The sequence below is a fragment of the Leuresthes tenuis genome, unplaced genomic scaffold (assembly GCF_036924035.1).
Source record: "Leuresthes tenuis unplaced genomic scaffold, fLeuTen1.0.hap1 SCAF_12, whole genome shotgun sequence".
NCBI classification, from domain to species: Eukaryota; Metazoa; Chordata; class Actinopteri; order Atheriniformes; family Atherinopsidae; genus Leuresthes; species Leuresthes tenuis.
The window spans coordinates 1,194,221-1,218,454 of NW_027325366.1; the positions used below are offsets into that span (position 1 = coordinate 1,194,221).

Consider the following 24,234-nt stretch of genomic DNA (forward strand, 5'->3'; position numbering starts at 1 on the left):
AGTGACTCTCTGGCCACCTATGGCCATAAAAAGAACACCGCGACAAGTGCGCATTGTGCCAGGAAGGGCCCTCGGACGTGAACCAGTGGACAGTTATCGCTTCTCGGCCTTTTGGCTAAGATCAAGTGTAGTATCTGTTCTTATCAGTTTAATATCTGATATGTCCTCTATACGAGGACTACATATTAAATGGATTTTTAGGAACAGGAGTTGAAAAAGGAGCTTGCTCCGTTCACTCCAAGCATCGACCCGGTACTGCAGTGCCGCTGGGAACGGTGCGCTCTTCTCTGCTCTTGTGAAAAAGCAAACAGTGGTGCAGGATGGAAGATTCAGGGAGCCCAAGATGAAATTTTCTTTTAGTCTGCTGAGAAAAGGGAGTGAATGCGAGGCAGACTTTAACACGGCTCTGGGAGCGAGCCGAGTGCGGGCTAACCGGGAGAATTGCTTGAAAGAAACGCGACACCGAATGAGCGCTCAGAACAAAGCCTCAATACGGTGTTTCCCGTGGTGTTTGTGGCTGCCTTGTCTTTTGCACAGAGTAAAAGACAAGGCAGCCATCGAATAGGGCCCGATTGCTCCTACTTGGGCAGCCGAGGAGCAAGGGGGAGCAAGCGTCTCAACCAAGAAAAGCTCACAATGGGGAAGGTGGCTATGCCAACTGGCCTGGTGCCCTGCTCCCGCAGTGACGGATAATCGTACTCTGGTTTCTCTTCATAACGTACAAGTCTTTCGCCTTTTACTAAAGACTTCCGTGGAGAGCAGCACTAATGAGTTGATTCTATTTTTGGCAGGCTTTACCTTTGCGGGTGAAGCCCTTTCTGTCTGTGCAAAAGAAATCTTGTTCCTGTGCAGAGTGACTTCCCTGAGTAGAGTCGCCTTACTTGTTGTGACTGTGCCGATGTTGCTTGAATGGTGCTCGCGGGAGTGCAAAGTTATACCATTTAAAAGGGTTGAAGAGTGCTCAGTGACTCTCTGGCCACCTATGGCCATAAAAAGAACACCGGGACAAGTGCGCATTGTGCCAGGAAGGGCCCTCGGACGTGAACCAGTGAACAGTTATCGCTTCTCGGCCTTTTGGCTAAGATCAAGTGTAGTATCTGTTCTTATCAGTTTAATATCTGATATGTCCTCTATACGAGGACTACATATTAAATGGATTTTTAGGAACAGGAGTTGAAAAAGGAGCTTGCTCCGTTCACTCCAAGCATCGACCCGGTACTGCAGTGCCGCTGGGAACGGTGCGCTCTTCTCTGCTCTTGTGAAAAAGCAAACAGTGGTGCAGGATGGAAGTTTCTTTTAGTCTGCTGAGAAAAGGGAGTGAATGCGAGGCAGACTTTAACACGGCTCTGGGAGCGAGCCGAGTGTGGGCAAACCGGGAATTGCTTGAAAGAAACGCGACACCGAATGAGCGCTCAGAACAAAGCCTCAATACGGTGTTTCCCGTGGTGTTTGTGGCTGCCTTGTCTTTTGCACAGAGTAAAAAACAAGGCAGCCATCGAATAGGGCCCGATTGTTCCTACTTGGTTAGCCGAGGAGCAAGGGGGAGCAAGCGTCTCAACCAAGCAAAGCTCACCACGGGGAAGGTGGCTATGCCAACTGGCCTGGTGCCCTGCTCCCGCAGTGACGGATAATCGTACTCTGGTTTCTCTTCATAACGTACAAGTCTTTCGCCTTTTACTAAAGACTTCCGTGGAGAGCAGCACTAATGAGTTGTTTCTATTTTTGGCAGGCTTTACCTTTGCGGGTGAAGCCCTTTCTGTCTGTGCAAAAGAAATCTTGTTCCTGTGCAGAGTAACTTCCCTGAGTAGAGTCGCCTTACTTGTTGTGACTGTGCCGATGTTGCTTGAATGGTGCTCGCGGGAGTGCAAAGTTATACCATTTAAAAGGGCTGAAGAGTGCTCAGTGCAGCAGGTGGGCGGAGGTGCAAAGTGACTCTCTGGCCACCTATGGCCATAAAAAGAACACCGCGACAAGTGCGCATTGTGCCAGGAAGGGCCCTCGGACGTGAACCAGTGGACAGTTATCGCTTCTCGGCCTTTTGGCTAAGATCAAGTGTAGTATCTGTTCTTATCAGTTTAATATCTGATATGTCCTCTATACGAGGACTACATATTAAATGGATTTTTAGGAACAGGAGTTGAAAAAGGAGCTTGCTCCGTTCACTCCAAGCATCGACCCGGTACTGCAGTGCCGCTGGGAACGGTGCGCTCTTCTCTGCTCTTGTGGAAAAGCAAACAGTGGTGCAGGATGGAAGTTTCAGGGAGCCCAAGATGAAATTTTCTTTTAGTCTGCTGAGAAGAGGGAGTGAATGCGAGGCAGGCTTTAACACGGCTCTGGGAGCGAGCCGAGTGCGGGCTAACCGGGAGAATTGCTTGAAAGAAACGCGACACCGAATGAGCGCTCAGAACAAAGCCTCAATACGGTGTTTCCCGTGGTGTTTGTGGCTGCCTTGTCTTTTGCAGAGAGTAAAAGACAAGGCAGCCATCGAATAGGGCCCGATTGTTCCTACTTGGTCAGCCGAGGAGCAAGGGGGAGCAAGTGTCTCAACCAAGCAAAGCTCACCATGGGGAAGGTGGCTATGCCAACTGGCCTGGTGCCCTGCTCCCGCAGTGACGGATAATCGTACTCTGGTTTCTCTTCATAACGTACCAGTCATTCGCCTTTTGCTAAAGACTTCTGTGGAGAGCAGCGCTAATGAGTTGTTTCTATTTTTGGCAGGCTTTACCTTTGCGGGTGAAGGCCTTTCTGTCTGTGCAAAAGAAATCTTGTTCCTGTGCAGAGTGACTTCCCTGAGTAGAGTTGCCTTACTTGTTGTGACTGTGCCGATGTTGCTTGAATGGTGCTCGCGGGAGTGCAAAGTTATACCATTTAAAAGGGTGCTCAGTGCAGCGGGTGGGCGGAGGTGCAAAGTGACTCTCTGGCCACCTATGGCCATAAAAAGAACACCGCGACAAGTGCGCATTGTGCCAGGAAGGGCCCTCGGACGTGAACCAGTGGACAATTATCGCTTCTCGTCCTTTTGGCTAAGATCAAGTGTAGTATCTGTTCTTATCAGTTTAATATCTGATATGTCCTCTATACGAGGACTACATATTAAATGGATTTTTATGAACAGGAGTTGAAAAAGAAACTTGCTCTGTTCACTCCAAGCATCAACCCGGTACTGCAGTGCCGCTGGGAACGGTGTGCTCTTCTCTGTTCTTGTGAAAAAGCAAACAGTGGTGCAGGATGGAAGTTTCAGGGAGCCCAAGATGAAATTTTCTTTTAGTCTGCTGAGAAAAGGGAGTGAATGCGAGGCAGACTTTAACACGGCTCTGGGAGCGAGCCGGGTGCGGGCTAACCGGGAGAATTGCTTGAAAGAAACGCGACACCGAATGAGCGCTCAGAACAAAGCCTCAATACGGTGTTTCCCGTGGTGTTTGTTGCTGCCTTGTCTTTTGCACAGAGTAAAAGACAAGGCAGCCATCGAATAGGGCCCGATTGTTCCTACTTTGTCAGCCGAGGAGCAAGGGGGAGCAAGCGTCTCAACCAAGCAAAGCTCACCATGGGGAAGGTGGCTATGCCAACTGGCCTGGTGCCCTGCTCCCGAAGTGACGGATAATCGTACTCTGTTTTCTCTTCATAACGTACAAGTCTTTCGCCTTTTACTAAAGACTTCCGTGGAGAGCAGCACTAATGAGTTGTTTCTATTTTTGGCAGGCTTTACCTTTGCGGGTGTAGCCCTTTCTGTCTGTGCAAAAGAAATCTTGTTCCTGTGCAGAGTGACTTCCCTGAGTAGAGTCGCCTTACTTGTTGTGACTGTGCCGATCTTGCTTGAATGGTGCTCGCGGGAGTGCAAAGTTATACCATTTAAAAGGGCTGAAGAGTGCTCAGTGACTCTCTGGCCACCTATGGCCAAAGAAAGAACACCGCAACAAGTGCGCATTGTGCCAGGAAGAGCCCTCGGACGTGAACCAGTGGACAGTTATCGCTTCTCGGCCTTTTGGCTAAGATCAAGTGTAGTATCTGTTCTTATCAGTTTAATATCTGATATGTCCTCTATACGAGGACTACATATTAAATGGATTTTTAGGAACAGGAGTTGAAAAAGGAGCTTGCTCCGTTCACTCCAAGCATCGACCCGGTACTGCAGTGCCGCTGGGAACGGTGCGCTCTTCTCTGCTCTTGTGAAAAAGCAAACAGTGGTGCAGGATGGAAGTTTCAGGGAGCCCAAGATGAAATTTTCTTTTAGTCTGCTGAGAAAAGGGAGTGAATGCGAGGCAGACTAACACGGCTCTGGGAGCGAGCCGAGTGCGGGCTAACCGGGAGAATTGCTTGAAAGAAACGCGACACCGAATGAGCGCTCAGAACAAAGCCTCAATACGGTGTTTCCCGTGGTGTTTGTGGCTGCCTTGTCTTTTGCACAGAGTAAAAGACAAGGCAGCCATCGAATAGGGCCCGATTGTTCCTACTTGGTCAGCTGAGGAGCAAGGGGGAGCAAGCGTCTCAACCAAGCAAAGCTCACCATGGGGAAGGTGGCTATGCCAACTGGCCTGGTGCCCTGCTCCCGCAGTGACGGATAATCGTACTCTGGTTTCTCTTCATAACGTACAAGTCTTTCGCCTTTTACTAAAGACTTCCGTGGAGAGCAGCACTCATGAGTTGTTTCTATTTTTGGCAGGCTTTACCTTTGCGGGTGAAGCCCTTTCTGTCTGTGCAAAAGAAATCTTGTTCCTGTGCAGAGTGACTTCCCTGAGTAGAGTCGCCTTACTTGTTGTGACTGTGCCGATGTTGCTTGAATGGTGCTCGCGGGAGTGCAAAGTTATGCCATTTAAAAGGGCTGAAGAGTGCTCAGTGCAGCGGAGGTGCAAAGTGACTCTCTGGCCACCTATGGCCATAAAAAGAACACCGCGACAAGTGCGCATTGTGCCAGGAAGGGCCCTCGGACGTGAACCAGTGGACAGTTATCGCTTCTCGGCCTTTTGGCTAAGATCAAGTGTAGTATCTGTTCTTATCAGTTTAATATCTGATATGTTCTCTATACGAGGACTACATATTAAATGGATTTTTAGGAACAGGAGTTGAAAAAGGAGCTTGCTCCGTTCACTCCAAGCATCGACCCGGTACCGCAGTGCCGCTGGGAACGGTGCGCTCTTCTCTGCTCTTGTGAAAAAGCAAACAGTGGTGCAGGATGGAAGTTTCAGGGAGCCCAAGATGAAATTTTCTTTTAGTCTGCTGAGAAAAGGGAGTGAATGCGAGGCAGACTTTAACACGGCTCTGGGAGCGATCCGAGTGCGGGCTAACCGGGAGAATTGCTTGAAAGAAACGCGACACTGAATGAGCGCTCAGAACAAAGCCTCGATACGGTGTTTCCCGTGGTGTTTGTGGCTGCCTTGTCTTTTGCACAGAGTAAAAGACAAGGCAGCCATCGAATAGGGCCCGATTGTTCCTACTTGGTCAGCCGGGGAGCAAGGGGGAGCAAGCGTCTCAACCAAGCAAAGCTCACCATGGGGAAGGTGGCTATGCCAACTGGCCTGGTGCCCTGCTCCCGCAGTGACGGATAATCGTACTCTGGTTTCTCTTCATAACGTACAAGTCTTTCGCCTTTTACTAAAGACTTCCGTGGAGAGCAGCACTAATGAGTTGTTTCTATTTTTGGCAGGCTTTACCTTTGCGGGTGATGCCCTTTCTGTCTGTGCAAGAGAAATCTTTTTCCTGTGCAGAGTGACTTCCCTGAGTAGATTCGCCTTACTTGTTGTGACTGTGCCGATGTTGCTTGAATGGTGCTCGCGGGAGTGCAAAGTTATACCATTTAAAAGGGCTGAAGAGTGCTCAGTGACTCTCTGGCCACCTATGGCCATAAAAAGAACACCGCGACAAGTGCGCATTGTGCCAGGAAGGGCCCTCGGACGTGAACCAGTGGACAGTTATCGCTTCTCGGCCTTTTGGCTAAGATCAAGTGTAGTATCTGTTCTTATCAGTTTAATATCTGATATGTCCTTTATACGAGGACTACATATTAAATGGATTTTTAGGAACAGGAGTTGAAAAAGGAGCTTGCTCCGTTCACTCCAAGCATCGACCCGGTACTGCAGTGCCGTTGGGAACGGTGCGCTCTTCTCTGCTCTTGTGAAAAAGCAAACAGTGGTGCAGGATGGAAGTTTCTTTTAGTCTGCTGAGAAAAGGGAGTGAATGCGAGGCAGACTTTAACATGGCTCTGGGAGCGAGCCGAGTGCGGGCTAACTGGGAGAATTGCTTGAAAGAAACGCGACACCGAATGAGCGCTCAGAACAAAGCCTCAATACGGTGTTTCCCGTGGTGTTTGTGGCTGCCTTGTCTTTTGCACAGAGTAAAAGACAAGGCAGCCATCGAATAGGGCCCGATTGTTCCTACTTGGTCAGCCGAGGAGCAAGCGTCTCAACCAAGCAAAGCTCACCATGGGGAAGGTGGCTATGCCAACTGGCCTGGTGCCCTGCTCCCGCAGTGACGGATAATCGTACTCTGGTTTCTCTTCATAACGTACAAGTCTTTCGCCTTTTACTAAAGACTTCCGTGGAGAGCAGCACTAATGAGTTGTTTCTATTTTTGGCAGGCTTTACCTTTGCGGGTGAAGCCCTTTCTGTCTGTGCAAAAGAAATCTTGTTCCTGTGCAGAGTGACTTCCCTGAGTAGAGTCGCCTTACTTGTTGTGACTGTGCCGATGTTGCTTGAATGGTGCTCGCGGGAGTGCAAAGTTATACCATTTAAAAGGGCTGAAGAGTGCTCAGTGCAGCGGGTGGGCGGAGGTGCAAAGTGACTCTCTGGCCACCTATGGCCATAAAAATAACACCGCGACAAGTGCGCATTGTGCCAGGAAGGGCCCTCGGACGTGAACCAGTGGACAGTTATCGCTTCTCGGCCTTTTGGCTAAGATCAAGTGTAGTATCTGTTCTTATCAGTTTAATATCTGATATGTCCTCTATACGAGGACTACATATTAAATGGATTTTTAGGAACAGGAGTTGAAAAAGGAGCTTGCTCCGTTCACTCCAAGCATCGACCCGGTACTGCAGTGCCGCTGGGAACGGTGCGCTCTTCTCTGCCCTTGTGAAAAAGCAAACAGTGGTGCAGGATGGAAGTTTCAGGGAGCCCAAGATGAAATTTTCTTTTAGTCTGCTGAGAAAAGGGAGTGAATGCGAGGCAGACTTTAACACGGCTCTGGGAGCGAGCCGAATGCGGGCTAACCGGGAGAATTGCTTGAAAGAAACGCGACACCGAATGAGCGCTCAGAACAAAGCCTCAATACGGTGTTTCCCGTGGTGTTTGTGGCTGCCTTGTCTTTTGCACAGAGTAAAAGACAAGGCAGACATCGAATAGGGCCCGATTGTTCCTACTTGGTCAGCCGAGTAGCAAGGGGGAGCAAGCGTCTCAACCAAGCAAAGCTCACCATGGGGAAGGTGGCTATGCCAACTGGCCTGGTGCCCTGCTCCCGCAGTGACGGTTAATCGTACTCTGGTTTCTCTTCATAGCGTACAAGTCTTTCGCCTTTTACTAAAGACTTCCGTGGAGAGCAGCACTAATGAGTTGTTTCTATTTTTGGCAGGCTTTACCTTTGCGGGTGAAGCCCTTTCTCTCTGTGCAAAAGAAATCTTGTTCCTGTGCAGAGTGACTTCCCTGAGTAGAGTCGCCTTACTTGTTGTGACTGTGCCGATGTTGCTTGAATGGTGCTCGCGGGAGTGCAAAGTTATACCATTTAAAAGGGCCGAAGAGTACTCAGTGACTCTCTGGCAACCTATGGCCATAAAAAGAACACCGCGACAAGTGCGCATCGTGCCAGGAAGGGCCCTCGGACGTGAACCAGTGGACAGTTATCGCTTCTCGGCGTTTTGGCTAAGATCAAGTGTAGTATCTGTTCTTATCAGTTTAATATCTGATATGTCCTCTATACGAGGACTACATATTAAATGGATTTTTAGGAACAGGAGTTGAAAAAGGAGCTTGCTCCGTTCACTCCAAGCATTGACCCGGTACTGCAGTGCCGCTGGGAGCGGTGCGCTCTTCTCTGCTCTTGTGAAAAAGCAAACAGTGGTGCAGGATGGAAGTTTCAGGGAGCCCAAGATGAAATTTTCTTTTAGTCTGCTGAGAAAAAGGAGTGAATGCGAGGCAGACTTTAACTCTGGGAGCGAGCCGGGTGCCAGCTAACCGGGAGAATTGCTTGAAAGAAACGCGACACCGAATGAGCGCTCAGAACAAAGCCTCAATACGGTGTTTCCCGTGGTGTTTGTGGCTGCCTTGTCTTTTGCACAGAGTAAAAGACAAGGCAGCCATCGAATAGGGCCCGATTGTTCCTACTTGGTCAGCCGAGGAGCAAGGGGGAGCAAGCGTCTCAACCAAGCAAAGCTTACCATGGGGAAGGTGGCTATGCCAACTGGCCTGGTGCCCTGCTCCCGCAGTGACGGATAATCGTACTCTGGTTTCTCTTCATAACGTACAAGTCTTTCGCCTTTTACTAAAGACTTCCGTGGAGAGCAGCACTAATGAGTTGATTCTATTTTTGGCAGGCTTTACCTTTGCGGGTGAAGCCCTTTCTGTCTGTGCAAAAGAAATCTTGTTCCTGTGCAGAGTGACTTCCCTGAGTAGAGTCGCCTTACTTGTTGTGACTGTGCCGATGTTGCTTGAATGGTGCTCGCGGGAGTGCAAAGTTATACCATTTAAAAGGGTTGAAGAGTGCTCAGTGACTCTCTGGCCACCTATGGCCATAAAAAGAACACCGGGACAAGTGCGCATTGTGCCAGGAAGGGCCCTCGGACGTGAACCAGTGAACAGTTATCGCTTCTCGGCCTTTTGGCTAAGATCAAGTGTAGTATCTGTTCTTATCAGTTTAATATCTGATATGTCCTCTATACGAGGACTACATATTAAATGGATTTTTGGGAACAGGAGTTGAAAAAGGAGCTTGCTCCGTTCACTCCAAGCATCGACCCGGTACTGCAGTGCCGCTGGGAACGGTGCGCTCTTCTCTGCTCTTGTGAAAAAGCAAAAAGTGGTGCAGGATGGAAGTTTCTTTTAGTCTGCTGAGAAAAGGGAGTGAATGCGAGGCAGACTTTAACACGGCTCTGGGAGTGTCTTTCGCCTTTTACTAAAGACTTCCGTGGAGAGCAGCACTAATGAGTTGTTTCTATTTTTGGATGGCTTTACCTTTGCGGGCTAAGTCTTTTCTGTTTGTGCAAAAGAAAATCATGTTGCTGTGCAGAGTGACTTCTCGGAGTAGAGTAGAGCCAAGTAGATTCTTATTTGTTGTTTCTCTATCTTTTGGTTAAGACTATGATTGCCTTCTCTGTGTCCTTGATTTTGTGCATGCTTTGGCATTAAGAACCTGTGCTTAAGAGGTATTTTTGTGCTTGATTAAAGTTTTCCAACTATATTGTAGTTAAAATTCTTTATCAAAATGTTTTTGGTTGTTTTTGCTTTCTTGCTCATTGCAGGTTGAAATACTGCAATGGCATTTGGAATTGCACCTGGAGGGTCCCCATCCAACAATGGCAAGACCCCCAGGGCTTCTAGGGCCTGAAACATCTCCCACCCATGATTGTCTTGCAGAAAAACAGAGGCTACATCCACTACCAGGGACAGCCGAAACTCTGCCGCGTGGGGAGCATGGGCATCTGTTGGACGCCTGCACAAAGGTATTTTGTCGCAAATGTAGAGAAATTGGTCACACCATCGAAGAGTGTACGAATGGCAGAAAGTGCAATCTCTGTGGAGAATAAAACCACCTCTTCAGAGATTGCCCAAAATCTTTTGCCAACAAGTTGAAATCCCTAAAAATACAGGAAGGAGGTGGAAATGGAGGGCAGTCAGAGGCAGTTGATGAGCTATTTAAAACAGCTAGGCTGGGAAATTCAAATTTCCCACCAAAACCCCTGAATGGAGGACAGAAGTCAGGTGAGGCAGAAGACGGGGAGGGGCCTGCAGAAGCCCCACAAATGGAAAGCTCCTTTTAGGTTGAGGAAAGGCAAGGCAAGTTTATTTGTAGAGCACAATTCGTAAACAAAATTGCTTTACAGCTACATAAAATCACAAGAAGGCCAATAAAATAATTCCATAAAAGATAGAAAATAACTAATTAATTAACTTAAAAGCGAAGAGTGCAAATAAAATACTTTCAGTTGTCATGTGCACAGCTAAATAGAACTGTTTTAAAGTCTATTCTCTGAGCGACAGAAAGCCAGTGCAGAGACCTGAGCACTGGACTAATATGGTGATATTTTCTGGTTCTAGTCAGGACTGAATGAACTGCTCTCCATCATTGGAGGCTTAAACTTTGATTAAAAGTAACCTATAAAAGCAATAGTTTGGCTTCTAATGACTGAAACAAAACCCAGAAGAGTGGAGCAGCAGCTACCCCGGAACTAAAATGTTTGCAGATTAAAACAGTAAGGCTTTTCATTATCTTTCTGATCACTTCTTCTTTTAAACAACCAAGGAACTTGCAGCACAAATGTATTTCTTTCCCTTCCTCCCCATCTCTAAAGCCACACCCATCCACACTGGGAAATTTCTCAGTTGAGGCAAACCCTCACGGCTGGGCAGCTGCATATCTCCAGTGCAGACATGCTGCAGCATTTGGCAAACCTGGCTAAACATCCACTTCAGTGGTCACATTTCCTCTTTTTTTCATTTTGTTCCTCCCCATCTCTAAGGCAATGCCCACCTGCCTGGGGTGACTGCACTGTATGACCTCACCTGACTGCGCAGCTGCATATCTGTTGTGCAGACATGCTGCAGCATTCAGCATACCTTACTAAACATCCATTTTAAAGACGGCAAGGTGTTGCTAAAACAGTGACATAAGGTCAAAAAAGGGAATTTTAGATGAGATATACTGATGTTCAACAGCCAAATCAGGGTAAAGCGCGAACGCAGTCCCCCACTATCAGAAATTATGCAGTCGAGATTCCCACATTTGGGGAATTCGCAAGGGTCAGTACAGTCGGTGTGCAATGACTGAGCCTCGCCTTGAATGAACCACCTTCTTGATCATGGTGTCTCTCCTGCCAGGTAAGTATGAGTTGGAAATGTCAGAGGCTGATACCTCTTTCCCAGGTGCCTCACTCGGCCGGACGGTGCTGCAACTTCAACTGTCTGGTGTGCCATGCCAGCAGCAGCAGCTACCCCGAAACTAAAACGTTTGCAGATTAAAACAGTAAGGCTTTTCATTATCTTTCTGATCACTTCTTCTTTTAAACAACCAAGGAACTTTCAGCACAAATGTATTTCTTTCCCCTCCTCCCCATCTCTAAAGCCACACCCACACTGGGAAATTTCTCAGTTGAGGCAAACCCTCACGGCTGGGCAGCTGCATATCTCCAGTGCAAACATGCTGCAGCATTTGGCAAACCTTGCTAAAGATCCACTTCAGTGGTCACATGTCCTCTTTTTTCATTTTGTTCCTCCCCATCTCTAAGGCAATGCCCACCTGCCTAGAGTGACTGCACTGTATGACCTCACCTAACAACTGCGCAGCTGCATATCTGTTGTGTCGACATGCTGCAGCATTTGGCAAACCTTGCTATCTTGCATATCTCCACTGCAGACAGACAACCAAGGAACTTGCAGCAAAAATGTATTTCTTTCAGCGCATCTCCAAGCATAACCGGGAGAATTGCTTGAAAGAAACGCGACACCGAATGAGCGCTCAGAACAAAGCCTCAATACGGTGTTTCCCGTGATTTTTGTGGCTGCCTTGTCTTTTGCACAGAGTAAAAGACAAGGCAGCCATCGAATAGGGCCCGATTGTTCCTACTTGGTCAGCCGAGGAGCAAGGGGGAGCAAGCGTCTCAACCAAGCAAAGCTCACCATGGGGAAGGTGGCTATGCCAACTGGCCCGGTGCCCTGCTCCCGCAGTGACGGATAATCGTACTCTGGTTTCTCTTCATAACGTACAAGTCTTTCGCCTTTTACTAAAGACTTCCGTGGAAGGCAGCACTAATGAGTTGTTTCTATTTTTGGCAGGCTTTACCTTTGCGGGTGAAGCCCTTTCTGTCTGTGCAAAAGAAATCTTGTTCCTGTGCAGAGTGACTTCCCTGAGTAGAGTCGCCTTACTTGTTGTGACTTTGCCGATGTTGCTTGAATGGTGCTTGCGGGAGTGCAAAGTTATACCATTTAAAAGGGCTGAAGAGTGCTCAGTGCAGCGGTTGGGCGGAGGTGCAAAGTGACTCTCTGGCCACCTATGGCCATAAAAAGAACACCGCGACAAGTGCGCATTGTGCCAGGAAGGGCCCTCGGACGTGAACCAGTGGACAGTTATCGCTTCTCGGCCTTTTGGCTAAGATCAAGTGTAGTATCTGTTCTTATCAGTTTAATATCTGATATGTCCTCTATACGAGGACTACATATTAAATGGATTTTTAGGAACAGGAGTTGAAAAAGGAGCTTGCTCCGTTCACTCCAAGCATCGACCCGGTACTGCAGTGCCGCTGGGAACGGTGCGCTCTTCTCTGCTCTTGTGAAAAAGCAAACAGTGGTGCAGGATGGAAGTTTCACGGAGCCCAAGATGAAATTTTCTTTTAGTCTGCTGAGAAAAGGGAGTGAATGCGAGGCAGACTTTGACACGGCTCTGGGAGCGAGCCGATTGCGGGCTAACCGGGAGAATTGCTTGAAAGAAACGCGACACTGAATGAGCGCTCAGAACAAAGCCTCAATACGGTGTTTCCCGTGGTGTTTGTGGCTGCCTTGTCTTTTGCACAGAGTAAAAGACAAGGCAGCCATCGAATAGGGCCCGATTGTTCCTACTTGGTCAGCCGAGGAGCAAGGGGGAGCAAGCGTCTCAACCAAGCAAAGCTCACCATGGGGAAGGTGGCTATGCCAACTGGCCTGGTGCCCTGCTCCCGCAGTGACGGATAATCGTACTCTGGTTTCTCTTCATAACGTACAAGTCTTTCGCCTTTTACTAAAGACTTCCGTGGAAGGCAGCACTAATGAGTTGTTTCTATTTTTGGCAGGCTTTACCTTTGCGGGTGAAGCCCTTTCTGTCTGTGCAAAAGAAATCTTTTCCTGTGCAGAGTGACTTCCCTGAGTAGAGTCGCCTTACTTGTTGTCACTGTGCCGATGTTGCTTGAATGGTGCTCGCGGGAGTGCAAAGTTATACCATTTAAAAGGGCTGAAGAGTGCTCAGTGCAGCGGGTGGGCGGAGGTGCAAAGTGAATCTCTGGCCACCTATGGCCATAAAAAGAACACCGCGACAAGTGCGCATTGTGCCAGGAAGGGCCCTCGGACGTGAACCAGTGGACAGTTATCGCTTCTCGGCCTTTTGGCTAAGATCAAGTGTAGTATCTGTTCTTATCAGTTTAATATCTGATATGTCCTCTATACGAGGACTACATATTAAATGGATTTTTAGGAACAGGAGTTGAAAAAGGAGCTTGCTCCGTTCACTCCAAGCATCGACCCGGTACTGCAGTGCCGCTGGGAACGGTGCGCTCTTCTCTGCTCTTGTGGAAAAGCAAACAGTGGTGCAGGATGGAAGTTTCAGGGAGCCCAAGATGAAATTTTCTTTTAGTCTGCTGAGAAGAGGGAGTGAATGCGAGGCAGGCTTTAACACGGCTCTGGGAGCGAGCCGAGTGCGGGCTAACCGGGAGAATTGCTTGAAAGAAACGCGACACTGAATGAGCGCTCAGAACAAAGCCTCAATACGGTGTTTCCCGTGGTGTTTGTGGCTGCCTTGTCTTTTGCAGAGAGTAAAAGACAAGGCAGCCATCGAATAGGGCCCGATTGTTCCTACTTGGTCAGCCGAGGAGCAAGGGGGAGCAAGTGTCTCAACCAAGCAAAGCTCACCATGGGGAAGGTGGCTATGCCAACTGGCCTGGTGCCCTGCTCCCGCAGTGACGGATAATCGTACTCTGGTTTCTCTTCATAACGTACAAGTCATTCGCCTTTTGCTAAAGACTTCCGTGGAGAACAGCGCTAATGAGTTGTTTCTATTTTTGGCAGGCTTTACCTTTGCGGGTGAAGGCCTTTCTGTCTGTGCAAAAGAAATCTTGTTCCTGTGCAGAGTGACTTCCCTGAGTAGAGTTGCCTTACTTGTTGTGACTGTGCCGATGTTGCTTGAATGGTGCTCGCGGGAGTGCAAAGTTATACCATTTAAAAGGGTGCTCAGTGCAGCGGGTGGGCGGAGATGCAAAGTGACTCTCTGGCCACCTATGGCCATAAAAAGAACACCGCGACAAGTGCGCATTGTGCCAGGAAGGGCCCTCGGACATGAACCAGTGGACAGTTATCGCTTCTCTGCCTTTTGGCTAAGATCAAGTGTAGTATCTGTTCTTATCAGTTTAATATCTGATATGTCCTCTATACGAGGACTACATATTAAATGGATTTTTATGAACAGGAGTTGAAAAAGGAGCTTGCTCTGTTCACTCCAAGCATCGACCCGGTACTGCAGTGCCGCTGGGAACGGTGTGCTCTTCTCTGTTCTTGTGAAAAAGCAAACAGTGGTGCAGGATGGAAGTTTCAGGGAGCCCAAGATGAAATTTTCTTTTAGTCTGCTGAGAAAAGGGAGTGAATGCGAGGCAGACTTTAACACGGCTCTGGGAGCGAGCCGGGTGCGGGCTAACCGGGAGAATTGCTTGAAAGAAACGCGACACCGAATGAGCGCTCAGAACAAAGCCTCAATACGGTATTTCCCGTGGTGTTTGTTGCTGCCTTGTCTTTTGCACAGAGTAAAAGACAAGGCAGCCATCGAATAGGGCCCGATTGTTCCTACTTGGTCAGCCAGGGAGCAAGGGGGAGCAAGCGTCTCAACCAAGCAAAGCTCACCATGGGGAAGGTGGCTATGCCAACTGGCCTGGTGCCCTGCTCCCGCAGTGACGGATAATCGTACTCTGGTTTCTCTTCATAACGTACAAGTCTTTTGCCTTTTACTAAAGACTTCCGTGGAGAGCAGCACTAATGAGTTGTTTCTTTTTTTGGCAGGCTTTACCTTTGCGGGTGAAGCCCTTTCTGTCTGTGCAAAAGAAATCTTGTTCCTGTGCAGAGTGACTTCCCTGAGTAGAGTCGCCTTACTTGTTGTGACTGTGCCGATGTTGCTTGAATGGTGCCCGCGGGAGTGCAAAGTTATACCATTTAAACTGCTGAAGAGTGCTCAGTGCAGCGGAGGTGCAAAGTGACTCTCTGGCTACCTATGGCCATAAAAAGAACACCGCGACAAGTGCGCATTGTGCCAGGAAGGGCCCTCGGACGTGAACCAGTGGACAGTTATCGCTTCTCGGCCTTTTGGCTAAGATCAAGTGTAGTATCTGTTCTTATCAGTTTAATATCTGATATGTCCTCTATACGAGGACTACATATTAAATGGATTTTTAGGAACAGGAGTTGAAAAAGGAGCTTGCTCCGTTCACTCCAAGCATCAACCCGGTACTGCAGTGCCGCTGGGAACGGTGCGCTCTTCTCTGCTCTTGTGAAAAAGCAAACAGTGGTGCAGGATGGGAGTTTCAGGGAGCCCAAGATGAAATTTTCTTTTAGTCTGCTGAGAAAAGGGAGTGAATGCGAGGCAGACTTTAACACGGCTCTGGGAGCGAGCCGAGTGCGGGCTAACCGGGAGAATTGCTTGAAAGAAACGCGACAGCGAATGAGCGCTCAGAACAAAGCCTCAATACGGTGTTTCCCGTGGTGTTTGTGGCTGCCTTGTCTTTTGCACAGAGTAAAAAACAAGGCAGCCATCGAATAGGGCCCGATTGTTCTTACTTGGTTAGCCGAGGAGCAAGGGGGAGCAAGCCTCTCAACCAAGCAAAGCTCACCATGGGGAAGGTGGCTATGCCAACTGGCCTGGTGCCCTGCTCCCGCAGAGATGGATAATCGTACTCTGGTTCCTCCTCATAACGTACAAGTCTTTCGCCTTTTACTAAAGACTTCCGTGGAGAGGAGCACTAATGAGTTGTTTCTATTTTTGGCAGGCTTTACCTTTGCGGGTGAAGCCCTTTCTGTCTGTGCAAAAGAAATCTCTTCCTGTGCAGAGTGACTTCCCTGAGTAGAGTCGCCTTACTTGTTGTGACTCTGCCGATGTTGCTTGAATGGTGCTCGCGGGAGTGCAAAGTTATACCATTTAAAAGGGCTGAAGAGTGCTCAGTGCAGCGGGTGGGCGGAGGTGCAAAGTGACTCTCTGGCCACCTATGGCCATAAAAAGAACACCGCGACAAGTGCGCATTGTGCCAGGAAGGGCCCTCGGACGTGAACCAGTGGACAGTTATCGCTTCTCGGCCTTTTGGCTAAGATCAAGTGTAGTATCTGTTCTTATCAATTTAATATCTGATATGTCCTCTATACGAGGACTACATATTAAATGGATTTTTAGGAACAGGAGTTGAAAAAGGAGCTTCCTCCGTTCACTCCAAGCATCGACCCGGTACTGCAGTGCCCCTGGGAACGGTGCGCTCTTCTCTGCTCTTGTGAAAAAGCAAACAGTGGTGCAGGATGGAAGTTTCAGGGAGCCCACGATGAAATTTTCTTTTAGTCTGCTGAGAATAGGGAGTGAATTCGAGACAGACTTTAACACGGCTCTGGGAGCGAGCCGTTTGCGGGCTAACCGGGAGAATTGCTTGAAAGAAACGCGACACCGAATGAGCGCTCAGAACAAAGCCTCAATACGGTGTTTCCCGTGTTGTTTGTGGCTGCCTTGTCTTTTGCACAGAGTAAAAGACAAGGCAGCCATCGAATAGGGCCCGATTGTTCCTACTTGGTCAGCCGAGGAGCAAGGGGGAGCAAGCGTCTCAACCAAGCAAAGCTCACCATGGGGAAGGTGGCTATGCCAACTGGCCTGGTGCCCTGCTCCTGCAGTGACGGATAATCGTACTCTGGTTTCTCTTCATAATGTACAAGTCTTTTGCCTTTTACTAAAGACTTCCGTGGAGAGCAGCACTAATGAGTTGTTTCTATTTTTGGCAGGCTTTACCTTTGCGGGTGAAGCCCTTTCTGTCTTTGCAAAAGAAATCTTGTTCCTGTGCAGAGTGACTTCCCTGAGTAGAGTCGCCTTACTTGTTGTGACTGTGCCGATGTTGCTTGAATGGTGCTCGCGGGAGTGCAAAGTTATACCATTTAAAAGGGCTGAAGAGTGCTCAGTGCAGCGAAGGTGCAAAGTGACTCTCTGGCCACCTATGGCCATAAAAAGAACACCGTGACAAGTGTGCATTGTGCCAGGAAGGGCCCTCGGACGTGAACCAGTGGACAGTTATCGCTTCTCGGCCCTTTGGCTAAGATCAAGTGTAGTATCTGTTCTTATCAGTTTAATATCTGATATGTCCTCTATGCGAGGACTACATATTAAATGGATTTTTAGGAACAGGAGTTGAAAAAGGAGCTTGCTCTCTTAACTCCAAGCATCGACCCGGTACTGCAGTGCCGCAGGGAACGGTGCGCTCTTCTCTGCTCTTGTGAAAAAGCAAAAAGTGGTGCAGGATGGAAGTTTCAGGGAGCCCAAGATGAAATTTTCTTTTAGTCTGCTGAGAAAAGGGAGTGAATGCGAGGCAGACTTTAACACGGCTCTGGGAGCGAGCCGAGTGCGGGCTAACCGGGAGAATTGCTTGAAAGAAACACGACACCGAATGAGCGCTCAGTACAAAGCCTCAATACGGTGTTTCCCGTGGTGTTTGTGGCTGCCTTGTCTTTTTCACAGAGTAAAAGACAAGGCAGCCATCGAATAGGGCCCGATTGTTCCTACTCGGTCAGCCGGGGAGCAAGGGGGAGCAAGCGTCTCAACCAAAGAAAGCTCACCATGGGGAAGGTGGCTATGCCAACATGCCTGGTGCCCTGCTCCCGCAGTGACACATAATCGTACAATGGTTTCTCTTCATAACGTACTAGTCTTTCGCCTTTTACTAAAGGCTTCCGTGGAGAGCAGCACTAATGAGTTGTTTCTATTTTTGGCAGGCTTTACCTTTGCGGGTGAAGCCCTTTCTGTCTGTGCAAAAGAAATCTTGTTCCTGTGCAGAGTGACTTCCCTGAGTAGAGTCGCCTTACTTGTTGTGACTGTGCCGATGTTGCTTGAATGGTGCTCGCGGGAGTGCAAAGTTATACCATTTAAAAGGGCTGAAGAGTGCTCGGTGCAGCGTGTGGGCGGAGGTGCAAAGTGACTCTCTGGCCACCTATGGCCATAAAAATAACACCGCGACAAGTGCGCATTGTGCCAGGAAGGGCCCTCGGACGTGAACCAGTGGACAGTTATCGCTTCTCGGCCTTTTGGCTAAGATCAAGTGTAGTATCTGTTCTTATCAGTTTAATATCTGATATGTCCTCTATACGAGGACTACATATCAAATGGATTTTTAGGAACAGGAGTTGAAAAAGGAGCTTGCTCCGTTCACTCCAAGCATCGACCCGGTACTACAGTGCCGCTGGGAACGGTGCGCTCTTCTCTGCTCTTGTGAAAAAGCAAACAGTGGTGCAGGATGAAATTTTCTTTTAGTCTGCTGAGAAAAGGGAGTGAATGCGAGGCAGACTTTATCACGGCTCTGGGAGCGAGCCGAGTGCGGGCTAACCGGGATAATTGCTTGAAAGAAACGCGACACCGAATGAGCGCTCAGAACAAAGCCTCAATACGGTGTTTCTCGTGGTGTTTGTGGCTGCCTTGTCTTTTGCACAGAGTAAAAGACAAGGCAGCCATCGAATAGGGCCCGATTGTTCCTACTTGGTCAGCCGGGGAGCAAGGGGGAGCAAGCGTCTCAACCAAGCAAAGCTCACCATGGGGAAAGTGGCTATGCCAACTGGCCTGGTGCCCTGCTCACGCAGTTACGGATAATCGTACTCTGGTTTCTCTTCATAACGTACAAGTCTTTCGCCTTTTACTAAAGACTTCCGTGGAGAGTAGCACTAATGAGTTGTTTGTATTTTTGGCAGGCTTTACCTTTCCGGGTGAAGCCCTTTCTGACTGTGCAAAAGAAATCTTGTTCCTGTGCAGAGTGACTTCCCTGAGTAGAGTCGCCTTACTTGTTGTGACTGTGCCGATGTTGCTTGAATGGTGCTCGCGGGAGTGCAAAGTTATACCATTTAAAAGGGCTGAAGAGTGCTCAGTGCAGCGGGTTGGCGGAGGTGCAAAGTGACTCTCTGGCCACCTATGGCCATAAAAAGAACACCGCGACAAGTGCGCATTGTGCCAGGAAGGGCCCTCGGACGTGAACCAGTGGACAGTTATCGCTTCTCGGCCTTTTGGCTAAGATCAAGTGTAGTATCTGTTCTTATCAGTTTAATATCTGATATGTCCTCTATACGAGGACTACATATTAAATGGATTTTTAGGAACAGGAGTTGAAAAAGGAGCTTGCTCCGTTCACTCCAAGCATCGACCCGGTACTGCAGTGCTGCTGGGAACGGTGCGCTCTTCTCTGCTCTTGTGAAAAAGCAAACAGTGGTGCAGGAAGGAAGTTTCAGGGAGCCCAAGATGAAATTTTCTTTTAGTCTGCTGAGAAGAGGGAGTGAATGCGAGGCAGACTTTAACACGGCTCTGGGAGCGAGCCGAGTGCGGGCTAACCGGGAGAATTGCTTGAAAGAAACGCGACACCGAATGAGCGCTCAGAACAAAGCCTCAATACGGTGTTTCCCGTGGTGTTTGTGGCTGCCTTGTCTTTTGCAGAGAGTAAAAGACAAGGCAGCCATCGAATAGGGCCCGATTGTTCCTACTTGGTCAGCCGAGGAGCAAGGGGGAGCAAGCGTCTCAACCAAGCAAAGCTCACCATGGGGAAGGTGGCTATGCCAACTGGCCTGGTGCCCTGCTCCCGCAGTGACGGATAATCGTACTCTGGTTTCTCTTCATAACGTACAAGTCATTCGCCTTTTACTAAAGACTTCCGTGGAGAGCAGCACTAATGAGTTGTTTCTATTTTTGGCAGGCTTTACCTTTGCGGGTGAAGGCCTTTCTGTCTGTGCAAAAGAAATCTTGTTCCTGTGCAGAGTGACTTCCCTGAGTAGAGTCGCCTTACTTGTTGTGACTGTGCCGATGTTGCTTGAATGGTGCTCGCGGGAGTGCAAAGTTATACCATTTAAAAGGGTGCTCAGTGCAGCGGGTGGGCGGAGGTGCAAAGTGACTCTCTGGCCACCTATGGCCATAAAAAGAACACCGCGACAAGTGCGCATTGTGCCAGGAAGGGCCCTCGGACGTGAACCAGTGGACAGTTATCGCTTCTCGGCCTTTTGGCTAAGATCAAGTGTAGTATCTGTTCTTATCAGTTTAATATCTGATATGTCCTCTATACGAGGACTACATATTAAATGGATTTTTAGGAACAGGAGTTGAAAAAGGAGCTTGCTCCGTTCACTCCAAGCATTGACCTGGTACTGCAGTGCTGCTGGGAACGGTGCGCTCTTCTCTGCTCTTGTGAAAAAGCAAACCGTGGTTCAGGATGGAAGTTTCAGGGAGCCCAAGATGAAATTTTCTTTTAGTCTGCTGAGAAAAGGGAGTGAATGCGAGGCAGACTTTAACACGGCTCTGGGAAAGAGCCGATTGCGGGCTAACCGGGAGAATTGCTTGAAAGAAACGCGACACTGAATGAGCGCTCAGAACAAAGCCTCAATACGGTCTTTCCCGTGGTGTTTGTGGCTGCCTTGTCTTTTGCACAGAGTAAAAGACAAGGCAGCCATCGAATAGGGCCCGATTGTTCCTACTTGGTCAGCCGAGGAGCAAGGGGGAGCAAGCGTCTCAACCAAGCAAAGCTCACCATGGGGAAGGTGGCTATGCCAACTGGCCTGGTGCCCTGCTCCCGCAGTGACGGATAATCGTACTCTGGTTTCTCTTCATAGCGTACAAGTCTTTCGCCTTTTACTAAAGACTTCCGTGGAGAGAAGCACTAATGAGTTGTTTCTATTTTTGGCAGGCTTTACCTTTGCGGGTGAAGCCCTTTCTGTCTGTGCAAAAGAAATCTTGTTCCTGTGCAGAGTGACTTCCCTGAGTAGAGTCGCCTTACTTGTTGTGACTGTGCCGATGTTGCTTGAATGGTGCTCGCGGGAGTGCAAAGTTATACCATTTAAAAGGGCTGAAGAGTGATCAGTGCAGCGGGTGGGCGGAGGTGCAAAGTGACTCTCTGGCCACCTATGGCCATAAAAAGAAAACCGCGACAAGTGCGCATCGTGCCAGGAAGGGCCCTCGGACGTGAACCAGTGGACAGTTATCGCTTCTCGGCCTTTTGGCTAAGATCAAGTGTAGTATCTGTTCTTATCAGTTTAATATCTGATATGTCCTCTATACGAGGACTACATATTAAATGGATTTTTAGGAACAGGAGTTGAAAAAGGAGCTTGCTCCGTTCACTCCAAGCATCGACCCGGTACTGCAGTGCCGCTGGGAACGGTGCGCTCTTCTCTGCTCTTGTGAAAAAGCAAACAGTGGTGCAGGAAGTAAGTTTCAGGGAGCCCAAGATGAAATTTTCTTTTAGTCTGCTGAGAAGAGGGAGTGAATGCGAGGCAGACTTTAACACGGCTCTGGGAGCGAGCCGAGTGCGGGCTAACCGGGAGAATTGCTTGAAAGAAACGCGACACCGAATGAGCGCTCAGAACAAAGCCTCAATACGGTGTTTCCCGTGGTGTTTGTGGCTGCCTTGTCTTTTGCACAGAGTAAAAGACAAGGCAGCCATCGAATAGGGCCCGATTGTTCCTACTTGGTCAGCCGAGGAGCAAGGGGGAGCAAGCGTCTCAACCAAGCAAAGCTCACCATGGGGAAGGTGGCTATGCCAACTGGCCTGGTGCCCTGCTCCCGCAGTGACGGATAATCGTACTCTGGTTTCTCTTCATAACGTACAAGTCATTCGCCTTTTACTAAAGACTTCCGTGGAGAGCAGCACTAATGAGTTGTTTCTATTTTTGGCAGGCTTTACCTTTGCGGGTGAAGCCCTTTCTGTCTGTGCAAAAGAAATCTTGTTCCTGTGCAGAGTGACTTCCCTGAGTAGAGTCGCCTTACTTGTTGTGACTGTGCCGATGTTGCTTGAATGGTGCTCGCGGGAGTGCAAAGTTATACCATTTAAAAGGGTGCTCAGTGCAGCGGGTGGGCGGAGGTGCAAAGTGACTCTCTGGCCACCTATGGCCATAAAAAGAACACCGCGACAAGTGCGCATTGTGCCAGGAAGGGCCCTCGGACGTGAACCAGTGGACAGTTATCGCTTCTCGGCCTTTTGGCTAAGATCAAGTGTAGTATCTGTTCTTATCAGTTTAATATCTGATATGTCCTCTATACGAGGACTACATATTAAATGGATTTTTAGGAACAGGAGTTGAAAAAGGAGCTTGCTCCGTTCACTCCAAGCATCGACCTGGTACTGCAGTGCTGCTGGGAACGGTGCGCTCTTCTCTGCTCTTGTGAAAAAGCAAACCGTGGTGCATGATGGAAGTTTCAGGGAGCCCAAGATGAAATTTTCTTTTAGTCTGCTGAGAAAAGGGAGTGAATGCGAGGCAGACTTTAACACGGCTCTGGGAAAGAGCCGATTGCGGGCTAACCGGGAGAATTGCTTGAAAGAAACGCGACACCGAATGAGCGCTCAGAACAAAGCCTCAATACGGTGTTTCCCGTGGTGTTTGTGGCTGCCTTGTCTTTTGCACAGAGTAAAAGACAAGGCAGCCATCGAATAGGGCCCGATTGTTCCTACTTGGTCAGCCGAGGAGCAAGGGGGAGCAAGCGTCTCAACCAAGCAAAGCTCACCATGGGGAAGGTGGCTATGCCAACTGGCCTGGTGCCCTGCTCCCGCAGTGACGGATAATCGTACTCTGGTTTCTCTTCATAGCGTACAAGTCTTTCGCCTTTTACTAAAGACTTCCGTGGAGAGAAGCACTAATGAGTTGTTTCTTTTTTTGGCAGGCTTTACCTTTGCGGGTGAAGCCCTTTCTGTCTGTGCAAAAGAAATCTTGTTCCTGTGCAGAGTGACTTCCCTGAGTAGAGTCGCCTTACTTGTTGTGACTGTGCCGATGTTGCTTGAATGGTGCTCGCGGGAGTGCAAAGTTATACCATTTAAAAGGGCTGAAGAGTGCTCAGTGACTCTATGGCCATAAAAAGAACACCGCGACAAGTGCGCATTGTGCCAGGAAGGGCCCTCGGACGTGAACCAGTGGACAGTTATCGCTTCTCGGCCTTTTGGCTAAGATCAAGTGTAGTATCTGATATGTCCTCTATACGAGGACTACATATTAAATGGATTTTTAGGAACAGGAGTTGAAAAAGGAGCTTGCTCCGTTCACTCCAAGCATCGACCCGGTACTGCAGTGCCGCTGGGAACGGTGCACTCTTCTCTGCTCTTGTGAAAAAGCAAACAGTGGTGCAGGATGGAAGTTTCAGGGAGCCCAAGATGAAATTTTCTTTTAGTCTGCTGAGAAAAGGGAGTGAATGCGAGGTAGACTTTAACACGGCTCTGGGAGCGAGCCGAGTGCGGGCTAACCGGGAGAATTGCTTGAAAGAAACGCGACACCGAATGAGCGCTCAGAACAAAGACTCAATACGGTGTTTCCCGTGGTGTTTGTGGCTGCCTTGTCTTTTGCACAGAGTAAAAGACAAGGCAGCCATCGAATAGGGCCCAATTGTTCCTACTTGGTCAGCCGAGGAGCAAGCGTCTCAACCAAGCAAAGCTCACCATGGGGAAGGTGGCTATGCCAACTGGCCTGGTGCCCTGCTCCCGCAGTGATGGATAATCGTACTCTGGTTTCTCTTCATAACGTACAAGTCTTTCGCCTTTTACTAAAGACTTCCGTGGAAAGCAGCACTAATGAGTTGTTTCTATTTTTGCCAGGCTTTACCTTTGCGGGTGAAGCCCTTTCTGTCTGTGCAAAAGAAATCTTGTTCCTGTGCAGAGTGACTTCCCTGAGTAGAGTCACCTTACTTGTTGTGACTGTGCCGATGTTGCTTGAATGGTGCTCGCGGGAGTGCAAAGTTATAACATTTAAAAGGGCTGAAGAGTGCTCAGTGCAGCGGGTGGGCGGAGGTGCAAAGTGACTCTCTGGCCACCTATGGCCATAAAAAGAAAACCGCGACAAGTCCGCATTGTGCCAGGAAGGGCCCTCGGACGTGAACCAGTGGACAGTTATCGCTTCTCGGCCTTTTGGCTAAGATCAAGTGTAGTATCTGTTCTTATCAGTTTAATATCTGATATGTCCTCTATACGAGGACTACATATTAAATGGATTTTTAGGAACAGGAGTTGAAAAAGGAGCTTGCTCCGTTCACTCCAAGCATCGACCCGGTACTGCAGTGCCGCTGGGAACGGTGCGCTCTTCTCTGCTCTTGTGAAAAAGCAAACAGTGGTGCAGGATGGGAGTT

General features: G+C 48.9%; 45 non-coding genes and 1 pseudogene across 45 annotated transcripts; 45 read left to right on the forward strand and 1 right to left on the reverse strand.

Moving 5' to 3' along the window:
• The first annotated feature begins 95 nt into the window (after window positions 1–95).
• Window positions 96–286, forward strand: LOC140266389 (U2 spliceosomal RNA). The gene has a single exon (XR_011907023.1). It is a non-coding gene; the product is annotated as a U2 spliceosomal RNA (small nuclear RNA).
• Window positions 287–695: 409 nt separating this feature from the next.
• On the forward strand, window positions 696–809 carry LOC140321036 (U5 spliceosomal RNA). The gene has a single exon (XR_011918797.1). It is a non-coding gene; the product is annotated as a U5 spliceosomal RNA (small nuclear RNA).
• Window positions 810–1,058: 249 nt separating this feature from the next.
• LOC140266390 (U2 spliceosomal RNA) lies at window positions 1,059–1,249 on the forward strand. Its single transcript, XR_011907024.1, has one exon. It is a non-coding gene; the product is annotated as a U2 spliceosomal RNA (small nuclear RNA).
• A 384-nt stretch (window positions 1,250–1,633) lies between these two features.
• LOC140320967 (U5 spliceosomal RNA) lies at window positions 1,634–1,747 on the forward strand. The gene has a single exon (XR_011918733.1). It is a non-coding gene; the product is annotated as a U5 spliceosomal RNA (small nuclear RNA).
• A 275-nt stretch (window positions 1,748–2,022) lies between these two features.
• Window positions 2,023–2,213, forward strand: LOC140266391 (U2 spliceosomal RNA). Its single transcript, XR_011907025.1, has one exon. It is a non-coding gene; the product is annotated as a U2 spliceosomal RNA (small nuclear RNA).
• A 409-nt stretch (window positions 2,214–2,622) lies between these two features.
• On the forward strand, window positions 2,623–2,736 carry LOC140266119 (U5 spliceosomal RNA). Its single transcript, XR_011906783.1, has one exon. It is a non-coding gene; the product is annotated as a U5 spliceosomal RNA (small nuclear RNA).
• Window positions 2,737–3,003: 267 nt separating this feature from the next.
• LOC140320539 (U2 spliceosomal RNA) lies at window positions 3,004–3,194 on the forward strand. The gene has a single exon (XR_011918376.1). It is a non-coding gene; the product is annotated as a U2 spliceosomal RNA (small nuclear RNA).
• Window positions 3,195–3,603: 409 nt separating this feature from the next.
• Window positions 3,604–3,717, forward strand: LOC140265781 (U5 spliceosomal RNA). The gene has a single exon (XR_011906474.1). It is a non-coding gene; the product is annotated as a U5 spliceosomal RNA (small nuclear RNA).
• A 249-nt stretch (window positions 3,718–3,966) lies between these two features.
• On the forward strand, window positions 3,967–4,157 carry LOC140266392 (U2 spliceosomal RNA). The gene has a single exon (XR_011907026.1). It is a non-coding gene; the product is annotated as a U2 spliceosomal RNA (small nuclear RNA).
• A 407-nt stretch (window positions 4,158–4,564) lies between these two features.
• LOC140321051 (U5 spliceosomal RNA) lies at window positions 4,565–4,678 on the forward strand. The gene has a single exon (XR_011918811.1). It is a non-coding gene; the product is annotated as a U5 spliceosomal RNA (small nuclear RNA).
• Window positions 4,679–4,945: 267 nt separating this feature from the next.
• On the forward strand, window positions 4,946–5,136 carry LOC140320244 (U2 spliceosomal RNA). The gene has a single exon (XR_011918111.1). It is a non-coding gene; the product is annotated as a U2 spliceosomal RNA (small nuclear RNA).
• Window positions 5,137–5,545: 409 nt separating this feature from the next.
• Window positions 5,546–5,659, forward strand: LOC140320796 (U5 spliceosomal RNA). The gene has a single exon (XR_011918576.1). It is a non-coding gene; the product is annotated as a U5 spliceosomal RNA (small nuclear RNA).
• A 249-nt stretch (window positions 5,660–5,908) lies between these two features.
• LOC140320259 (U2 spliceosomal RNA) lies at window positions 5,909–6,099 on the forward strand. Its single transcript, XR_011918124.1, has one exon. It is a non-coding gene; the product is annotated as a U2 spliceosomal RNA (small nuclear RNA).
• Window positions 6,100–6,475: 376 nt separating this feature from the next.
• On the forward strand, window positions 6,476–6,589 carry LOC140320968 (U5 spliceosomal RNA). The gene has a single exon (XR_011918734.1). It is a non-coding gene; the product is annotated as a U5 spliceosomal RNA (small nuclear RNA).
• A 275-nt stretch (window positions 6,590–6,864) lies between these two features.
• Window positions 6,865–7,055, forward strand: LOC140266393 (U2 spliceosomal RNA). Its single transcript, XR_011907027.1, has one exon. It is a non-coding gene; the product is annotated as a U2 spliceosomal RNA (small nuclear RNA).
• Window positions 7,056–7,464: 409 nt separating this feature from the next.
• LOC140265617 (U5 spliceosomal RNA) lies at window positions 7,465–7,578 on the forward strand. Its single transcript, XR_011906325.1, has one exon. It is a non-coding gene; the product is annotated as a U5 spliceosomal RNA (small nuclear RNA).
• A 249-nt stretch (window positions 7,579–7,827) lies between these two features.
• Window positions 7,828–8,018, forward strand: LOC140320350 (U2 spliceosomal RNA). Its single transcript, XR_011918207.1, has one exon. It is a non-coding gene; the product is annotated as a U2 spliceosomal RNA (small nuclear RNA).
• Window positions 8,019–8,422: 404 nt separating this feature from the next.
• LOC140321037 (U5 spliceosomal RNA) lies at window positions 8,423–8,536 on the forward strand. The gene has a single exon (XR_011918798.1). It is a non-coding gene; the product is annotated as a U5 spliceosomal RNA (small nuclear RNA).
• A 249-nt stretch (window positions 8,537–8,785) lies between these two features.
• On the forward strand, window positions 8,786–8,976 carry LOC140266242 (U2 spliceosomal RNA). Its single transcript, XR_011906888.1, has one exon. It is a non-coding gene; the product is annotated as a U2 spliceosomal RNA (small nuclear RNA).
• A 1,886-nt stretch (window positions 8,977–10,862) lies between these two features.
• Window positions 10,863–11,026, reverse strand: LOC140266155 (U1 spliceosomal RNA). The gene has a single exon (XR_011906810.1). It is a non-coding gene; the product is annotated as a U1 spliceosomal RNA (small nuclear RNA).
• An 850-nt stretch (window positions 11,027–11,876) lies between these two features.
• Window positions 11,877–11,990, forward strand: LOC140265839 (U5 spliceosomal RNA). The gene has a single exon (XR_011906528.1). It is a non-coding gene; the product is annotated as a U5 spliceosomal RNA (small nuclear RNA).
• A 275-nt stretch (window positions 11,991–12,265) lies between these two features.
• Window positions 12,266–12,456, forward strand: LOC140266395 (U2 spliceosomal RNA). The gene has a single exon (XR_011907028.1). It is a non-coding gene; the product is annotated as a U2 spliceosomal RNA (small nuclear RNA).
• Window positions 12,457–12,865: 409 nt separating this feature from the next.
• LOC140265840 (U5 spliceosomal RNA) lies at window positions 12,866–12,979 on the forward strand. The gene has a single exon (XR_011906529.1). It is a non-coding gene; the product is annotated as a U5 spliceosomal RNA (small nuclear RNA).
• Window positions 12,980–13,253: 274 nt separating this feature from the next.
• Window positions 13,254–13,444, forward strand: LOC140266397 (U2 spliceosomal RNA). Its single transcript, XR_011907030.1, has one exon. It is a non-coding gene; the product is annotated as a U2 spliceosomal RNA (small nuclear RNA).
• Window positions 13,445–13,853: 409 nt separating this feature from the next.
• On the forward strand, window positions 13,854–13,967 carry LOC140266117 (U5 spliceosomal RNA). Its single transcript, XR_011906782.1, has one exon. It is a non-coding gene; the product is annotated as a U5 spliceosomal RNA (small nuclear RNA).
• A 267-nt stretch (window positions 13,968–14,234) lies between these two features.
• LOC140320295 (U2 spliceosomal RNA) lies at window positions 14,235–14,425 on the forward strand. Its single transcript, XR_011918156.1, has one exon. It is a non-coding gene; the product is annotated as a U2 spliceosomal RNA (small nuclear RNA).
• Window positions 14,426–14,834: 409 nt separating this feature from the next.
• Window positions 14,835–14,948, forward strand: LOC140265659 (U5 spliceosomal RNA). Its single transcript, XR_011906363.1, has one exon. It is a non-coding gene; the product is annotated as a U5 spliceosomal RNA (small nuclear RNA).
• A 266-nt stretch (window positions 14,949–15,214) lies between these two features.
• LOC140320197 (U2 spliceosomal RNA) lies at window positions 15,215–15,405 on the forward strand. Its single transcript, XR_011918068.1, has one exon. It is a non-coding gene; the product is annotated as a U2 spliceosomal RNA (small nuclear RNA).
• Window positions 15,406–15,814: 409 nt separating this feature from the next.
• Window positions 15,815–15,928, forward strand: LOC140320758 (U5 spliceosomal RNA). The gene has a single exon (XR_011918542.1). It is a non-coding gene; the product is annotated as a U5 spliceosomal RNA (small nuclear RNA).
• A 274-nt stretch (window positions 15,929–16,202) lies between these two features.
• LOC140320469 (U2 spliceosomal RNA) lies at window positions 16,203–16,393 on the forward strand. The gene has a single exon (XR_011918316.1). It is a non-coding gene; the product is annotated as a U2 spliceosomal RNA (small nuclear RNA).
• Window positions 16,394–16,802: 409 nt separating this feature from the next.
• Window positions 16,803–16,916, forward strand: LOC140265708 (U5 spliceosomal RNA). Its single transcript, XR_011906408.1, has one exon. It is a non-coding gene; the product is annotated as a U5 spliceosomal RNA (small nuclear RNA).
• Window positions 16,917–17,183: 267 nt separating this feature from the next.
• Window positions 17,184–17,374, forward strand: LOC140320310 (U2 spliceosomal RNA). The gene has a single exon (XR_011918170.1). It is a non-coding gene; the product is annotated as a U2 spliceosomal RNA (small nuclear RNA).
• Window positions 17,375–17,783: 409 nt separating this feature from the next.
• Window positions 17,784–17,897, forward strand: LOC140266105 (U5 spliceosomal RNA). Its single transcript, XR_011906771.1, has one exon. It is a non-coding gene; the product is annotated as a U5 spliceosomal RNA (small nuclear RNA).
• A 275-nt stretch (window positions 17,898–18,172) lies between these two features.
• Window positions 18,173–18,363, forward strand: LOC140266533 (U2 spliceosomal RNA). The gene has a single exon (XR_011907155.1). It is a non-coding gene; the product is annotated as a U2 spliceosomal RNA (small nuclear RNA).
• A 386-nt stretch (window positions 18,364–18,749) lies between these two features.
• Window positions 18,750–18,863, forward strand: LOC140320714 (U5 spliceosomal RNA). The gene has a single exon (XR_011918502.1). It is a non-coding gene; the product is annotated as a U5 spliceosomal RNA (small nuclear RNA).
• Window positions 18,864–19,138: 275 nt separating this feature from the next.
• Window positions 19,139–19,329, forward strand: LOC140266423 (U2 spliceosomal RNA). Its single transcript, XR_011907054.1, has one exon. It is a non-coding gene; the product is annotated as a U2 spliceosomal RNA (small nuclear RNA).
• Window positions 19,330–19,738: 409 nt separating this feature from the next.
• LOC140266056 (U5 spliceosomal RNA) lies at window positions 19,739–19,852 on the forward strand. Its single transcript, XR_011906725.1, has one exon. It is a non-coding gene; the product is annotated as a U5 spliceosomal RNA (small nuclear RNA).
• Window positions 19,853–20,119: 267 nt separating this feature from the next.
• On the forward strand, window positions 20,120–20,310 carry LOC140320162 (U2 spliceosomal RNA). Its single transcript, XR_011918035.1, has one exon. It is a non-coding gene; the product is annotated as a U2 spliceosomal RNA (small nuclear RNA).
• A 409-nt stretch (window positions 20,311–20,719) lies between these two features.
• On the forward strand, window positions 20,720–20,833 carry LOC140320674 (U5 spliceosomal RNA). Its single transcript, XR_011918465.1, has one exon. It is a non-coding gene; the product is annotated as a U5 spliceosomal RNA (small nuclear RNA).
• A 275-nt stretch (window positions 20,834–21,108) lies between these two features.
• LOC140266398 (U2 spliceosomal RNA) lies at window positions 21,109–21,299 on the forward strand. Its single transcript, XR_011907031.1, has one exon. It is a non-coding gene; the product is annotated as a U2 spliceosomal RNA (small nuclear RNA).
• A 409-nt stretch (window positions 21,300–21,708) lies between these two features.
• On the forward strand, window positions 21,709–21,822 carry LOC140266057 (U5 spliceosomal RNA). The gene has a single exon (XR_011906726.1). It is a non-coding gene; the product is annotated as a U5 spliceosomal RNA (small nuclear RNA).
• Window positions 21,823–22,089: 267 nt separating this feature from the next.
• Window positions 22,090–22,280, forward strand: LOC140266492 (U2 spliceosomal RNA). The gene has a single exon (XR_011907118.1). It is a non-coding gene; the product is annotated as a U2 spliceosomal RNA (small nuclear RNA).
• Window positions 22,281–22,689: 409 nt separating this feature from the next.
• LOC140320771 (U5 spliceosomal RNA) lies at window positions 22,690–22,803 on the forward strand. Its single transcript, XR_011918554.1, has one exon. It is a non-coding gene; the product is annotated as a U5 spliceosomal RNA (small nuclear RNA).
• A 239-nt stretch (window positions 22,804–23,042) lies between these two features.
• LOC140320619 (U2 spliceosomal RNA) lies at window positions 23,043–23,212 on the forward strand (annotated as a pseudogene).
• Window positions 23,213–23,611: 399 nt separating this feature from the next.
• On the forward strand, window positions 23,612–23,725 carry LOC140265861 (U5 spliceosomal RNA). The gene has a single exon (XR_011906548.1). It is a non-coding gene; the product is annotated as a U5 spliceosomal RNA (small nuclear RNA).
• Window positions 23,726–24,000: 275 nt separating this feature from the next.
• LOC140266399 (U2 spliceosomal RNA) lies at window positions 24,001–24,191 on the forward strand. The gene has a single exon (XR_011907032.1). It is a non-coding gene; the product is annotated as a U2 spliceosomal RNA (small nuclear RNA).
• Window positions 24,192–24,234: the final 43 nt, after the last annotated feature.